This window comes from Plecotus auritus (assembly GCF_963455305.1).
Source record: "Plecotus auritus genome assembly, chromosome: 6".
NCBI classification, from domain to species: Eukaryota; Metazoa; Chordata; class Mammalia; order Chiroptera; family Vespertilionidae; genus Plecotus; species Plecotus auritus.
Window position 1 is genome coordinate 33725281 of NC_137773.1, and position 15355 is coordinate 33740635.

A 15355-nucleotide genomic window follows, 5' to 3' on the forward strand; every position below is an offset into this window, starting at 1 on the left:
TAGAGTAGAAATAAATGACATAGAGACTAAAAAGACGATACAAAAGATCAATGAAACCAAGAGCTGGTTCTGTGAAAAAATAAGCAAGATTGATGAACCTTTAGGCAGACTCATCAAGAAACAAAAAGAGAGGACCCAAATAATTAAAATCAGAAATGAAAGTGGTGAAGTAACAACTGACTTCACAGAAATACAAAGGATTTTAAGAAAATACTATGAGCAATTATATGCCAACAAGCTGGACAATGTAGATGAAATGGACAAATTCCTAGAAAAATACAATCTTCCAAAGCTGAATCAGGAAGAATCAGAAAACCTGAACGGCCAATAACAATTGAAGAAATTGAAGCAGTAATCAAAACTCTCAGCAAAGCCAAAACCGGTTTGGCTCAGTGGATAGAGCGTCAGCCTGCGGACTGAAAGGTCCCAGGTTCGATTCCAGTCAAGGGCACGTAACTTGGTTGCGGGCACATCCCCAGTAGGAGGTGTGCAAGAGGCAGCTGATCGATGTTTCTCTCTCATCGATGTTTCTAACTCTCTATCCCTCTTCCTTTCTCTCTGTAAAAAAATCAATAAAAATATATTTTAAAAAAAAAACTCTCAGCAAAAAAAGCCCTGATCCGGATGGGGCTTCGCAGGGGAGTTTTACCAAACATCCAAAGAAGAACTACCACCTATCCTCCTCAAACTATTCCAAAAATTCCAAGAAGAAGGAATTCTTCCAACCTATTTTTATGAAGCCAGCATTATCCTAATTCCAAAACCAGATAAAGACACTATAAAGAAAGAGAATTACCTGCCAATTACTTCTGATGAATATAGATGCTAAAATTCCCAACAAAATATTAGCAAATTGGATCAAGCAATATATTACAAAGATCAGATGACATGACCAAGTGGGATTTATTCCAGGAATAAATCTGGCACAATATTCGCAAATCAATAAATGTGATACATCACATGAACAAAGTGAAAGACAAATATCACATGATTATATTAACAGACACAGAAAAAACATTTCACAAAATCCAACACCCATTTTTGAAAAAAACTCTCAGCAAAGTGGGAATAGAGGGATCATACCTCAACATAATAACGGGCATATATGGCAAACCTACAACCAACATCATACTGAAAGGGCGAAAACTAAAAGCATTTCCCTTAGGAACAGGAGCAAGATAGAGATGCACACTTTCACCACTCTTATTCAACATAGTACTGGAAGTCCTAGTCACAGTGATCACACAAGAAGAAAACACAAAAGGCATCCAAATTGGAAAGGACGAAGTAAACCTCTCATTTTCACAGATGACATGATATTGTACATAGAAAACCCTAAAGACTCCATAAAAAAATTACTAGAATTAATAAAGGAATTCAGCAATGTAGCAGGATACAAAATTAATACCCAGAAATCAATGGCATTTTTATACACCAATAATGAATTCTCAGAAAGAGAATAAACAAACAATCACATTTACCATAGCAACAAAAAAATTAAGATACCTCAGAATAAACTAAACCAAGAAGGTAAAAGACTTAAACTTGGAAAACTATAGCACGTTGAAAAAAAGAGATAGAGGAAGATATAAACAAGTGAAAGAATATATCATGTTCATGGACTGATAGAATTAACATCATTAAAATGTCCATACTACCCAAATCAATCTATAGATTTAATGCAATCCCTATTAAATTACCAATGACATGTTTTGCAGATCTAGAATAAATACTCCAGAAATTTATATGGTACCAAAAAAGACCCAGAATAGCTGAAGCAATCTTGAGAAAGAAGAACAAAGTTGAAGGGATCACAATACCACATATCCAGTTATTCCACAAAGCCACTGTAAGCAAAACTATCTGGTACTGGCACAAGAACAGACATATGGATCAATGGGACAGAATAGAGACCCCAGAAACCAACCCAAGCCATTATGCTCAATTAGTATTTTACAAAGGAGTCACGAATATACAATGAGTCAATAAATGGTGCTGGGAAAATTAAACAGGTATATGCAAAAAAAAATGAAACAGACCACCAACTTACACCATACATGAGAATAAATTCAAAATGGATAAAAGACTTAAATGTAAGACAAGAAACTAAAAATCTTAGAAGAAACCATAGGCAGCAAAATCTCAGATACTTCTCATAGCAATATGTTTGTGAATACATCTTCTAGGGCAAGCATGTCAAACTCAAAGGCTAACATGGGCCAAATAAACAAGGTTTACGTTTCTGTGGGCCACAAAAAACACACACAAAAACTTCAATTTTCATAGAAATGTAGGTTTATTTCGATAGAGACATGCTGAATACAAAGGACTGAAATAAATGAGTAATCGTTAAGATAAAATAATAGAACATTTTAATAAAAATTAATATTTTTTCTTGAACATTATCTTACTAGACACTGAATAACTTGTTCTCCAAAAGTGAAGTATTTCCTGTTGTGCACACCACACAAGTCAGTACAAGACTAATGATGTGGCAATCAGCTGCTAAAATGTTCGTTGCTAGTATTAGTGGAGAAAAATGATGCACCTGTGTGTAAGGCACATAAGGAAAATGAATACAACACGATTATAGCAATTAGTTATTAGCAAATGTTGTAGTTCATTATTAATAATAATGTATAACAGGATATTGTAGAAATTAAGTTACGAAATTTGTATTAAAACGTTTCTTACATACCATTATATTGGCTGGGCCACAAAAATATTCGTTGTGGGCCACAAGTTTGACATGCTTGTTCTAGGGCAAAGGAAACTAAGGAGAAAATAAATTAAAAAAATGGAACTACATCAAAATAAGGAGCTTCTGCACAGCAAAAGAAATCATCAACGAACTGTATGGGAGAACATATTTGGCAATGATACATCTAATAAAGGGTTAATATCCAAAATATATAAGGAACTTGTACAACCTAACAATAGGAAGACAAACAATTCAATTAAAAAATGGGCAAAGGACATAAATAGACACTGCTCCAAAGAGGACATACAGATGGCCCAGAAACATGTGAAAAAATGCTCAAAGTTACTGTTCATCAGAGAGATGCAAATTAAAACAGCAATGAAGTATCTTCTCACACCTGTCAGAATGGCTACCATCAACAAATCAACAAATGACAAGTGCTGGCAAGGACGTGGAGAAAAGGAAATCCTAGTACACTGCTGGTAGGCATGCGGACTGGTGCAACCATTATGGAAGACTAGAGGCCTGGATGCACAAAATTCGTGCACTGGTAGGATCCCTAGGCCTGGCTGGCTATCAGGGCCAATCTGTGGGGTGACCAGCAGGGTGACTGGTGCCCCCCTGCCCCACTGGCACCCGCCTTGGTTAGCCTGGGGCCTGCAGTCTGGGGGAAGCTCCTGTGTTGAGCATTTGCCTCCTGGTGGTCAGTGTGTATCATAGTGACCGGTTGTTCTGCTATTCAGTTGATTTACATATTAGGCTTTTATTATTTAGGATAGTATGGAGTTTACTCAAAAAATTAATATGGAACTGACATTTGACCCAGTGATCACACTTCTAGGAATATATCCTAAGAAATCTGAAAAACCAATCAGAAAGAATGGATGTACCCCTATATTCATAGCAGCACAATTTATAATAGCTAAGATCTGAAAAGAGCCCAAGTGCCCATTAGTAGGTGAGTGGATAAAAAAATCTGTGTTACATTTGAACCATGGAATACTATGCAGCAATAAAAAAGAATGAACCCTTTGAGAGAGCATGGAGGGACCTGGAGAGTATTATGCTAAGTGAAATAAGCCAGTCAGAGAACGTCAAGTATCACATGATCTCACTCATATGTAAAATCTAATGAAGAAAATAAACTGTTGAACAAAATAGATCCAGAGACATAGAAGCATGGAACAGACTGTTTATTCTAGGAAGGAAGGTGGGGGTGGGTGGGTGGGAAGAGATCAACTAAAGAACTTATACACATCTATCATTTTCTGGAGCTTTGGAAATAACCTGTGGACACAGACAATAGGGTGGGGACGGGCTAGATGGGGTCAATGGGAGAAAAAAGGGGACATATGTAATACTTTCAACAATAAAGATTTTTTTAAAAGATTAGTGAATACGTTTTAAAAAAATCAATGGAAAAATCATCCTCACTCCTGGAGTAAGGATTAAAACAAACAAACAAAAAACAACAGTATATTCACTAGGCATTTCATTCGCTAAATTTTGTCCTCTATTAACTCTCATCATCCAGATACCAATATCAATCTTGGACCAGTGGAATGGGTGCATCAGGACTTTCTCTCTCTGAGTCTTGTCATGACTTTAAGAATAAAGAATGTGCCACTCCGTTGGTCTGGGTATGTGAAGTGCACCATTGTATTATATCTAACAACTGATATATTCTAGACATGCTGGGGAGTAGCTGTCAAAATCTCTGGAACTGCATTCAAAATCAGTTTACCACCAGAAAGTCCTCCCTTCCCCCCCGGCCCAAACACACACACAAAGAATAAGGATTAGGGACTGGCTGAAGTCATCAAAAAATAGTACTTGAAGGAAGCAAATGCAATCATTTACTGGAGCTCTTGCTGAGTGAACTGTTCCCAGCATTCTGGCTGAGTGAATTGTCTTCGCCTCATGCTCTGGCCGAGTGAAGTGTTCCCAGTGTGCTGGCCAAGGGAACTGTCTTCGCCTTGTTCTCTGTCCAAGTGAACTGTTCCCAGTGTTCTGGCCAAGTGGTCCATCTTCTGCTTGTGCTCTGGCCGAGTGAACTTTGGTGAAATGTCCTCTCTTCATGCTCTGGCTGAGTGAAATGTTCCCAGCACTCTGGCTGAGTGAACTGTCTTCGCCTCATGCTCTGGCCGAGTGATCTGTTCCCAGTGTTCTGGCCAAGTGAACTGTCTTCTGCTTGTGCTGTGGCCAAGTGAACTGTTCTCCCCTCGTGCTCTGGCTCAATGAACTGTTCCCAGCACTCTGGCTGAGTGAACAGTCTTCGCCTCGTGCTGTGGCTGAGTGAACTGATCCCAAAACTCTGGCCAAGTATACTGTCTTCACCTTGTGCTCTGGCAAGTGAACTGTTCCTAGTCTGCTGGACAAGTGAACTGTCTTCGCCTCATGCTCTTGCCGAGTGAACTGTTCCCAGTGCTCAGGCCAAGTGAACTGTCTTCTGCTTGTGCTCTGGCCAAGTGAACTGTGGTGAACGGTCTTCACATTGCACTTTGGCTGAGCGAACTGTTCTGAGCACTCTGGCTGAGTGAACTGTCTTCGCCTCATGCTCTGGCTGAGGGAACTGTGGTGAACTGTCCTCCCCTCGCATTCTGGCTGAGTGAACTTTTCCCAGTGCTCTGGACAAGTGAATTGTCTTCTGCTTGTGTTCTGGCCAAGTGAACTGTGGTGACCTGTCCTCTCCTCGTGCTGTGGCTGAGTGAACTGTTCCTAGCACTCTGGCGGAGTGAACTGTCTTCACCTTGTGCTCTGGCCGAGTGAACTGTTCCCAGCATTCTGTCCAAGTGAACCGTCTTCACCTCGTGCTCCAGCTGAGTGTACTGTTCCCGCCACTCTGGCTGAGTGAACTGTCTTCGCCTTGTTCTCTGGCCGAGTGAAGTGTTCCCAGTGTGCTGGCCAAGGGAACTGTCTTCGCCTTGTTCTCTGGCCGAGTGAACTGTTCCCAGTGTTCTTGCCAAGTGGTCTGTCTTCCGCTTGTGCTCTGGCCGAGTGAACTGTGGTGAAATGTCCTCTCTTCGTGCTCTGGCTGAGTGAAATGTTCCCATCTCTCTGGCTGAGTGAACTGTCTTCGCCTCATGCTCTGGCCGAGTGATCTGTTCCCAGAGTTCTGGCCAAGTGAACTGGCTTCTGCTTGTGCTGTGGCCAAGTGAACTGTTTTCCGCTTGTGCTCTGGCCATGTGAACTATCCTCCCCTCGTTCTCTGGCCCAGTGAACTGTTCCCAGCACTCTGGCCAAGTGTACTGTCTTTGCCTTGTTCTCTGGCCCAGTGAACTGTTTCCAGTGCTCAGGCCAAGTGAACTGTCTTTTGCTTGTGCTCTGGCCAAGAGAACTGTGGTGAACCGTCTTCCCCTTGCACTCTGGCTGAGCGAACTGTTCCCAGCACTCTGGCTGAGTGAACTGTCTTCGCCTCATGCTCTGGCCTAGGGAATTCTGGTGAACTGTCCTCCCCTCGCATTCTGGCTGAGTGAACTGTTCCCAGTGCTCTGGACAAGTGAACTATCTTCTGCTTGTGTTCTGGCAAAGTAAACTGTGGTGAACTGTCCTCTCCTCGTGCTCTGGCCGAGTGAACTGTTCCCAGCACACTGGACAAGTGAACAGTCTTCACCTCGTGCTCCGGCTGAGTGAACTGTTCCCAGTACTCTGGCTGAGTGAACTGTCTTCGCCTAATGCTCTGATAGAGTGAAGTGTTCCCAGTGTTCTGGCCAAGTGAACTGTCTTCGCCTTGTTCTCTGGTCGAGTGAACTGTTTCTAGTGCTCTGCCAAATGTACTATCTTCGCCTTGTTCTCTGGCTGAGTGAACTGTTCCCAGTGATCTGGCCAAGTGGTCTGTCTTCTGCTTGTGCTCTGGCCAAGTGAACTGTGGTGAAAGGTCTTCTCCTTGCACTCTGGCTGAGCGAACTGTTGCCAGCACTCTGGCTGAGTGAACTGTCTTCGCCTCATGCTCTGGCTGAGGCAACTGTGGTGAACTGTCCTCCCCTCGCATTCTGGCTGAGAGAACTTTTCCCAGTGCTCTGGACAAGTGAACTGTCTTCTGCTTGTGTTCTGGCCAAGTGAACTGTGGTTAACTGTCCTCTCCTCATGCTGTGGTTGAGTGAACTGTTCCTAGCACTCTGGCGGAGTGAACTGTCTTCGCCTCGTGCTCTGGCCGAGTGAACTGTTCCCAGCATTCTGACCAAGTGATCAGTCTTCACCTCGTGCTCCAGCTGAGTGTACTGTTCCCACCACTCAGGCTGAGTGAACTGTCTTCGCCTCATGCTCTGGCCGAGTGATCTGTTCCCAGTGTTCTGGCCAAGTGAACTGTCTTCTGCTTGTGCTGTGGCCAAGTGAACTGTTCCTAGTCTGCTGGACAAGTGAACTGTCTTTGCCTCATGCTCTGGCCTAGTGAAATGTCTTCGCCTCGTCCTCTGGCCGATTGAACTGTTTCCAGTGCTCAGGCCAAGTGAACTGTCTTATGCTTGTGCTCTGGCCAAGTGAACTGTGGTGAACGGTCTTCACCTTGCACTCTGGCTGAGCGAACTGTTCCGAGCACTCTGGCTGAGTGAACTGTCTTCGCCTCATGCTCTGGCTGAGGGAACTGTGGTGAACTGTCCTCCCCTCGCATTCTGGCTGAGTGAACTGTTTCCAGTGCTCAGGCCAAGTGAACTGTCTTCTGCTTGTGTTCTGGCCAAGTGAACTGTGGTGAACTGTCCTCTGCTCTTGCTATGGATGAGTGAACTGTTCCTAGCACTCTGGCCGAGTGAACTGTCTTCACCTCATGCTCTGGCCGAGTGAACTGTTCCAGGCATTCTGGCCAAGTGAACAGTCTCACCTCGTGCTCCAGCTGAGTGAACTGTTCCCAGCACTCTGGCTGAGTGAACAGTCTTTGCCTCGTGCTCTGGCTGAGTGAAATGATCCCAGCACTCTGGCCAAGTGTACTACCTTCACCTTGTGCTCTGGCCAAGTGAACTGTTCCTAGTCTTCTGGCCAAGTGAACTGTCTTCCGCATGTGCTCTGGCCGTGTGACTATCCTCCCCTCATTCTCTGGCTAGGTGAACTGTTCCTAGCACTCTGGCCAAGTGTACTGTCTTTGCCTTGTGCTCTAGCTGAGTGAACTGTTTCCAGTGCTCTAGACAAGTGTACTGTCTTCGCCTTGTTCTCTGGCCGAGTGAACTGTTCCCAGTGCTCAGGCCAAGTGAACTGTCTTTTGCTTGTGCTCTGGCCAAGTGAACTGTGGTGAACGGTCTTCCCCTTGCACTCTGGCTGAGCGAACTGTTCCCAGCACTCTGGCTGAGTGAACTGTCTTCGCCTCATGCTCTGGCTGAGGCAACTGTGGTGAACTGTCCTCCCCTCGCATTCTGGCTGAGTGAACTTTTCCCAGTGCTCTGGACAAGTGAACTGTCTTCTGCTTGTGTTCTGGCCAAGTGAACTGTGGTGAACTGTCCTCTCCTCATGCTGTGGCTGAGTGAACTGTTCCTAGCACTCTGGCGGAGTGAACTGTCTTCGCCTCGTGCTCTGGCCGAGTGAACTGTTCCCAGCATTCTGACCAAGTGAACAGTCTTCACCTCGTGCTCCAGCTGAGTGGACTGTTCCCACCACTCAGGCTGAGTGAACTGTCTTCACCTAATACTCTGGCCGAGTGAACTGTTCCCAGTGTTCTTGCCAAGTGGTCTGTCTTCCGCTTGTGCTCTGGCCGAGTGAACTGTGGTGAAATGTCCTCTCTTCGTGCTCTGGCTGAGTGAAATGTTCCCATCTCTCTGGCTCAGTGAACTGTCTTCGCCTCATGCTCTGGCCGAGTGATCTGTTCCCAGTGTTCTGGCCAAGTGAACTGTCTTCTGCTTGTGCTGTGGCCAAGTGAACTGTCTTCCGCTTTCCTCTGGCCGTGTGAACTATCCTCCCCTCGTTCTCTGGCCCAGTGAACTGTTCCCAGCACTCTGGCCAAGTGTACTCTCTTTGCCTTGTTCTCTGGCCGAGTGAACTGTTTCCAGTGCTCAGGCCAAGTGAACTGTCTTCTGCTTGTGCTCTGGCCAAGTGAACTGTAGTGAACGGTCTTTTCCTTGCACTCTGGCTGAGCGAACTGTTGCCAGCACTCTGGCTGAGTGAACTGTCTTCGCCTCATGCTCTGCCTGGGTTAACTGTGGTGAACTGTCCTCCCCTCTCATTCGGGCTGAGTGAACTTTCCCAGTGCTCTGGACAAGTGAACTGTCTTCTGCTTGTGTTCTGGCCAAGTGAACTGTGGTGAACTGTCCTCTCCTCGTGCTGTGGATGAGTGAACTGTTCCTAGCACTCTGGCTGAGGGAACTGTCTTCGCCTAATACTCTGGCCGAGTGAAGTGTTCCCAGTGTTCTGGCCAAGTGGACTCTCTTCCGCTTGTGCTCTAGCCAAGTGAACTGTGGTGAACTTCCTCTCCTTGCACTCTGACTGAGTGAACTGTTTCCAGTGCTCTGGCCAGGTGAACTGTCTTCTGCTTGTGCTCTGGCCGGGTGAACTGTGGTGAACTGTCCCCCTCAATGCTCTGACAGAGTGAACTGTCTTGTACTCAGGCCCAGGCCGAGTGATCTGTGGTTAACTGTCCCCCTCATTCTCTTGTCGAGTGGACTATCTTCTCCTCATGCTCTGGCCAGGTGATAGGTGGTGAATTGTCTTCTCCTCATCCTCTCGCTGAGTGAACTATCTTGTCCTCATCTTCTGGTTTGGTCTAGTGTGGTAAACTGTACCCCTCACGTTCTGGCCAGGTGATCTGTGAACTCTAGCCCCCTTGTGCTCTGGCCTGTTTACCTGTACTCTCCTTCTCTCGTCAAGTCAACTGTCTTCCCCTTGCACTCTGGACCGGTGAACTGTCCTCCTCTCTTGCATTCTGCCTGGGTTTGGCCAACCACTGTCCACTCACGAATATTACATAGGTGCCACCTGTGTTATTTTTATGTGTTTTTTTCTAGGTCCTGCTGTGCAACATAGGAATTTTAAAAAAAATCCGAAGACCCTTCTTGCCACCCCTTGCCGGCCCTGGCTCTGGCCAGAGGAAGAGGCTGGGGTTCGCTCATAAGATGGTCCAGCTTGACAACTGTCACTGTTTCTCCCCTCTGGGGCTCCCCCACAGCTTCTGGGGCTGCTGCTGCTCTGGGTGGCAGGGAAAACCTTATTGTCACGATGGAGTGCTGTTTTTAGTATCTGGCTCCTTAATTCCCTGCTGCCCGGTTGGCTGGTCGTCTCCCGGCTTGCACTTCCTAGCTGGCAGGTCCCCTCCCAGTGTGCACTGCCCAACTGGCTTGTCCTCTCCCGGTCCCCGCACGCACTTCCCGGCTGGCTGGTCCTCTCCAGCTGTGCACTGCCCCACTGGCTGGTCCTCTGCCGGTCCCCGCACGCACTTCTTGGCTGGCTGGTCCTCTCCAGCTGTGCACTGCCCCACTGGCTGGTCCTCTCCCGGTCCCGGCCCCCACTTCCTGGCTGGTTGGTATTCTCCCAATGTGCGCTGCCCAGCTGGCTGGTCTTCTCCAGGTGCGCACTTCCTCGCTGGCTGGTCCTCTCCCCAGGAGCGCTTCCTGGCTGGCTCGTCCTTCCCAGTTGTGCGCTGCCTGGTTGGACGATGATCCTCCTCACCTGCACTCTAATTGGTGGCGTGTCGGTGCTCCATTCCAGGCTCCCTGGAGAACTGGTGGTCTTCCCTCCCAGGCTTCCTGAGGGGGTGGTGATCTTCCCTCCCATGCTTCCTGAGGGCGTGGTGGTCTTCCCTCTGGTGCTTCCTGAGGGCGTGGTGCTCTTCCATCTCATGCTTCTTGAGGGCTTAGTGGACTTTTCTTGCATTCTGCCTGGGGCATTGGTGGGGCTCCCCTGCACCCTCCCTGAGGAAGTGGTGCTGCTCCATTCAAGGCTGCCTGGGAGAGTGGACACATTGGATTCGGGGCTCGGTGGTGGAGTCATAGGATCTCTGCCCTTCTTCCCTGATGCCCAAAACCCCTGGGCTCTAGAAAGTCTCATGTTGGGGTCAGAGGAGGAGCAGGGCCTTACCTTTACCTTCCGGCCAAAGGTGTTCATCTTCATGATTAAAATCTGGTAAGTCCCCATGATGTTATTGAATTTTCTCCCCGTCAGGGATTCTTCTATTTCCTCCTTCTCGTAGCCCAACGTCCTCATGATTTGGGTTACCTGGGGGTCTAATTCAGTCCAGAGCGGTTCAATGTACGGTGTCATTACCGTTGCCTGCCCAATATTGACCCAGTGATCTCGCATGATGACTTCCAGGGTGGGTCTTCGGTCGGCGTCGATGTCTATCATTTTCTGTAATAGTTGGTGGCACGGTACAGATAGAGAATACGGAATAAAAAAGCCCCCACTCAAGATGTACTCCGTGAGCTGTTTTAAGTTTCTGCCCACAAACGGAAGAACCCCTGTCAACATCTTGTACAGCACGATCCCCACGCTCCAGACGTCCACCTTCGGGCCCTCGTAGGGTTCCAGCCGGAACAATTCTGGGGCCATATAGGGGTGAGTGCCACAGAAGGTGGTCAGTTTTTCCTCCATGAATACTTCACTCAGTCCGAAGTCAGCCAGTTTTATATTCAACCCCACGTCTAGAAGGATGTTCTCGGGTTTTATGTCCCGGTGGACAATGTTTTTTTGATGGCAGTAATGGACCGCTGAGAGGATCTGACGAAAGGGGGCTCGCGCTTTCTTCTCCGACAGAGGACCACACTTTTTTATATACTCATGTAACGTCCCTTCACAGGCGTGTTCCATGAAGATGTAGACTTGGTGGTTGGTGTAAATCACTTCAAATAATTTCGTTATGTTCGGATGGTTCAATTCTTTAAGTGAATAAATCTCTTCGGCTACATCTGAGGAATCTTCATAGTTCACAATTTTCACGGCCACCTCCGTGCTGGTCATGATGTGCCGGGCCAGTCTAACCTCGCCAAAGGAGCCCCTCCCGATGTTCTTCAGGACTATGTAGTTGCCAATGTGCCACTCCACATTGGCAGAGGTGTCTCCAAAGAAATCACCCATGGTGGTATAAAAAAATAGTATCTTATATCTGTTCCCACTGAAGGGGATCAGTGGGAGGAGGGGGGGAGGAGGAGGAGGAGGAGGAGGAGGAGGAGGAGGAGGAGGAGGAGGAGGGTGACAACGGAAGAGGAGAATGAGAAGGAGAAGGAAGAGGTAAAAAGCAACAACCAATCAATCCACTAGTCCACGTCCAACCAACCACTCACTACCCATCAGCTTCCTGGGCTCAGCCAGCACCTTATACAGGGGTGGTTTGCAATCAGATCACAATGGTGCCTTATGAGGTCAGAGCAAGACATGGACTAATCATGGTTGGGGATGGACCACAGTGGTTTTCTCACTGTTTGGTCTCATGACCCTTATACTTTGGTAAAAAATAAAAGAGCCATTTTCTTTAAAAAAAAATGTGCGATGTTAAAGATTGATATTTACTTTATTAGAAATGAACGTTTCTTATGGTTTCTAGTGGGCAGAGTATTTCTTTGTTGTAATTGACTGTGCAAATCAACAAGCTTTGGGGTTACAAATGAACCCCATCTTTAGTATTTCAGGCAGAAGGAATAAATGCAAAGGAAGGGAGACCCTGGGTAACTACAACAGCCTTCTCACCAGTTATCTATCCTTCAGTTTTTTATTTCACTCCCCCTTTTTACTCTCATAGTGGTGAATTTTGTGGAATTGGTAGCAGAATCTTAGAACAGGAATACAGAGAACAGAAGTAACACATCAAAGCCCATTAAAGAAATTATTAACATTCTCTATAGAAGAGGATCTAATCTGTGAGGTGAAGCCCCTATCCATTGATTATGTTCCCAGCTCTACTAGAAAATAATTTCCACTAGTTAGAACCCTGTTGTTCACTACTGAGATGTTTTCTTACACAATCTGAATTTCACTTGAGTTTAATGCAGATCTCACAGTTTAAAAAGATGTCTAGTGCCTTCATAATCATAATAGCTTTTTATCCTATAGTCCAATAAAAATATGACCAAAGGAAAAATCTAGAAATATAAAAGAAGATTTATATTTGAACTTTCCACCCTATTGCTATTTACTATAATAAAAGTACGATATTCTCTATGTGTCAAACACAAGAACATGGATTTAATGGTTTATGGAAGACACATATGACATAAAATCACTGCAGCATTGTATAATTACATTTTCAAAGAATTTTTTAGTAGCAAGGAAAAATATTCTTGACCTAAGTTTAAGCTAAACAAGAAAAAGCAGGTGTAAATCTATATACACACATACTTGTGTCAAACTAAACACAAAGAAAAGAGAGCCAAGTGATGGCAGAGGAACAGGGGTCATTTCTGGGTGGGGCTCTTAGGTAATCTTTATTTTCTTTTTTAGACTTTTGTTTTTAAGTGCACTGGCTTCTTTTATATTCAGAAAAACCTATTATATATTTTTAAAAACAATATGACAGGTGGAAGGAGTCATAATCTGGGTTTTTCAGCTCCACCTTTGACATGACTATATTTGTGAATTTAGAACAGCCACTCCTCAGAGACTGTTTCCCCACTCGTATGTTGGAAAATTGCCCTCTCTCACAGAATTGGGGGCAGAGAAGTTACAAGTATGAATGCTTCAACAATAAAAATGTGAGGCCTGCAAAGCAACATAAATGACAACACAGTGCTGTCATTCACAGTCCTGAAAAATGATCAATTTCCCAAGAACCTTGACCTCTGATTCCTTGGCATCTAAGATGAAAAACTACAGGAAGCACAGAAATGCACTAGGTAAATAAGTAATGTGTCAAAGTAATCATTTAAGGTTGACATTCCCTCTCAGTTGGTAATAATGATCTCTGATCCCTCTATAAATCCTTAAACTGTTTGTCCAGTGTAGAGATTCTGTTCAATGATGCATATTTCCCTTTAATAAATTCTCAAGATTTTCAAGAAATTGGGCAGAGCTTTCCTTTCATCATTTTTTAAAACATGAGTATTTAACAAGTCAAACATGTTTCCAGCTGAAGAGAAAAATAGTTGTGTGAGAGAAGCATGACAGGCATACCTCATTTAATGGGTAGCTACTGTAGATTTCTGAAGGGAATAGGTTTGGAAAATTTCACTGTATATGCTTAGCAGCCATGAAAGTTCCTTATCTACTGCTACCTTTTCTTAGTGAGAGGGCTGTTAGCCCTGCTTTTCTGGGGAGTAGCAGCTGTATATGCTTCTAGTTGAAGTTCAGCTAATTTAGTTACTGGTATAAAAGAGCTCCCATGAAACTTCTGAAATTTGCAAGCACAGCTGCATGGTTAGGGAAAAGCACCTCCCAGATGAAATTATGCCCATCTTCAACAGGTAGCCCTGAACTGGCAATCTTTACACTGGCGGAAAGAACCAGCTTCAGTTCTGATCTTGAATATAATAATTAAGCAGACCATACTCTTTTGAAATAAATGAGGATTCTCATAAGAAGTGTGCAGGGGATAAGCACAGGGTTGGAGGTGTCCCCACTTCGTAGCTCTGGGACCCTGAGTGAGTCATTAACTTCTCTGGGCTTCTAATCTTTTATCTGCAAACAGGAGAAGACACATTTCAAAAGTTTTTTTATGTGGATAAATGAAATATAGAAAGCATTTTATAAATTCACAAGCACTAATCAAATAATGAGAGGTTGGACAGGGCCAGAGAAGATGATTATTTTAAAACCAGAAGACTTTATGCCTAATTGGTCCTTCATAAGATAATGAATTTGGGGGTTCCTGCTGTGGCTGACTGAAAATAATCACAATTTCTTTACAGCTTCTCTCATTAAGATATGGAGTGTATTTCTCCACTACTTGAGTTGGCATTGGTCTTGTGACCTGCTTTGACCTACAGACTATGGTTGAGATGACCATGTGGGACTTCTGAGCCTAGTTCTCAAGTGGCCTCACTGCTTCCATTCTCACCATCTCAAAATGTTAGCAAATTGCATCAAGCAATATATTACAAAGATCAGATGACATGACCAAGTGGGATTTATTCCAGGAATAAATCTGGCACAATATTCGCAAATCAATAAACATGATACATCACATGGACAAATTGAAAAACAAAAATCACATGATTATATCAACAGACACAGAAGAAACATTTCACAAAATCCAACACCCATTTTTGAAAAAAACTCTCAGCAAAGTGGGAATAGAGGGATCATACCTCAACATAATAACGGGCATATATGGCAAACCTACAACCAACATCATACTGAAAGGGCGAAAACTAAAAGCATTTCCCTTGGGAACAGGAGCAAGATAGAGATGTACACTTTCACCACTCTTATTCAACATAGTACTGGAAGTCCTAGTCACAGTGATCACACAAGAAGAAAACACAAAAGGCATCCAAATTGGAAAGGACGAAGTAAACCTCTCATTTTCACAGATGACATGATATTGTACATAGAAAACCCTAAAGACTCCATAAAAAAAATTACTAGAATTAATAAAGGAATTCAGCAATGTAGCAGGATACAAAATTAATACCCAGAAATCAATGGCATTTTTATACACCAATAATGAATTCTCAGAAAGAGAATAAACAAACAATCACATTTACCATAGCAACAAAAAAATTAAGATACCTCAGAATAAACTAAACCAAGAAGGTAAAAGACTTAAACTTGGAAAACTATAGCACGTTGAAAAAAAGAGATAGAGGAAGA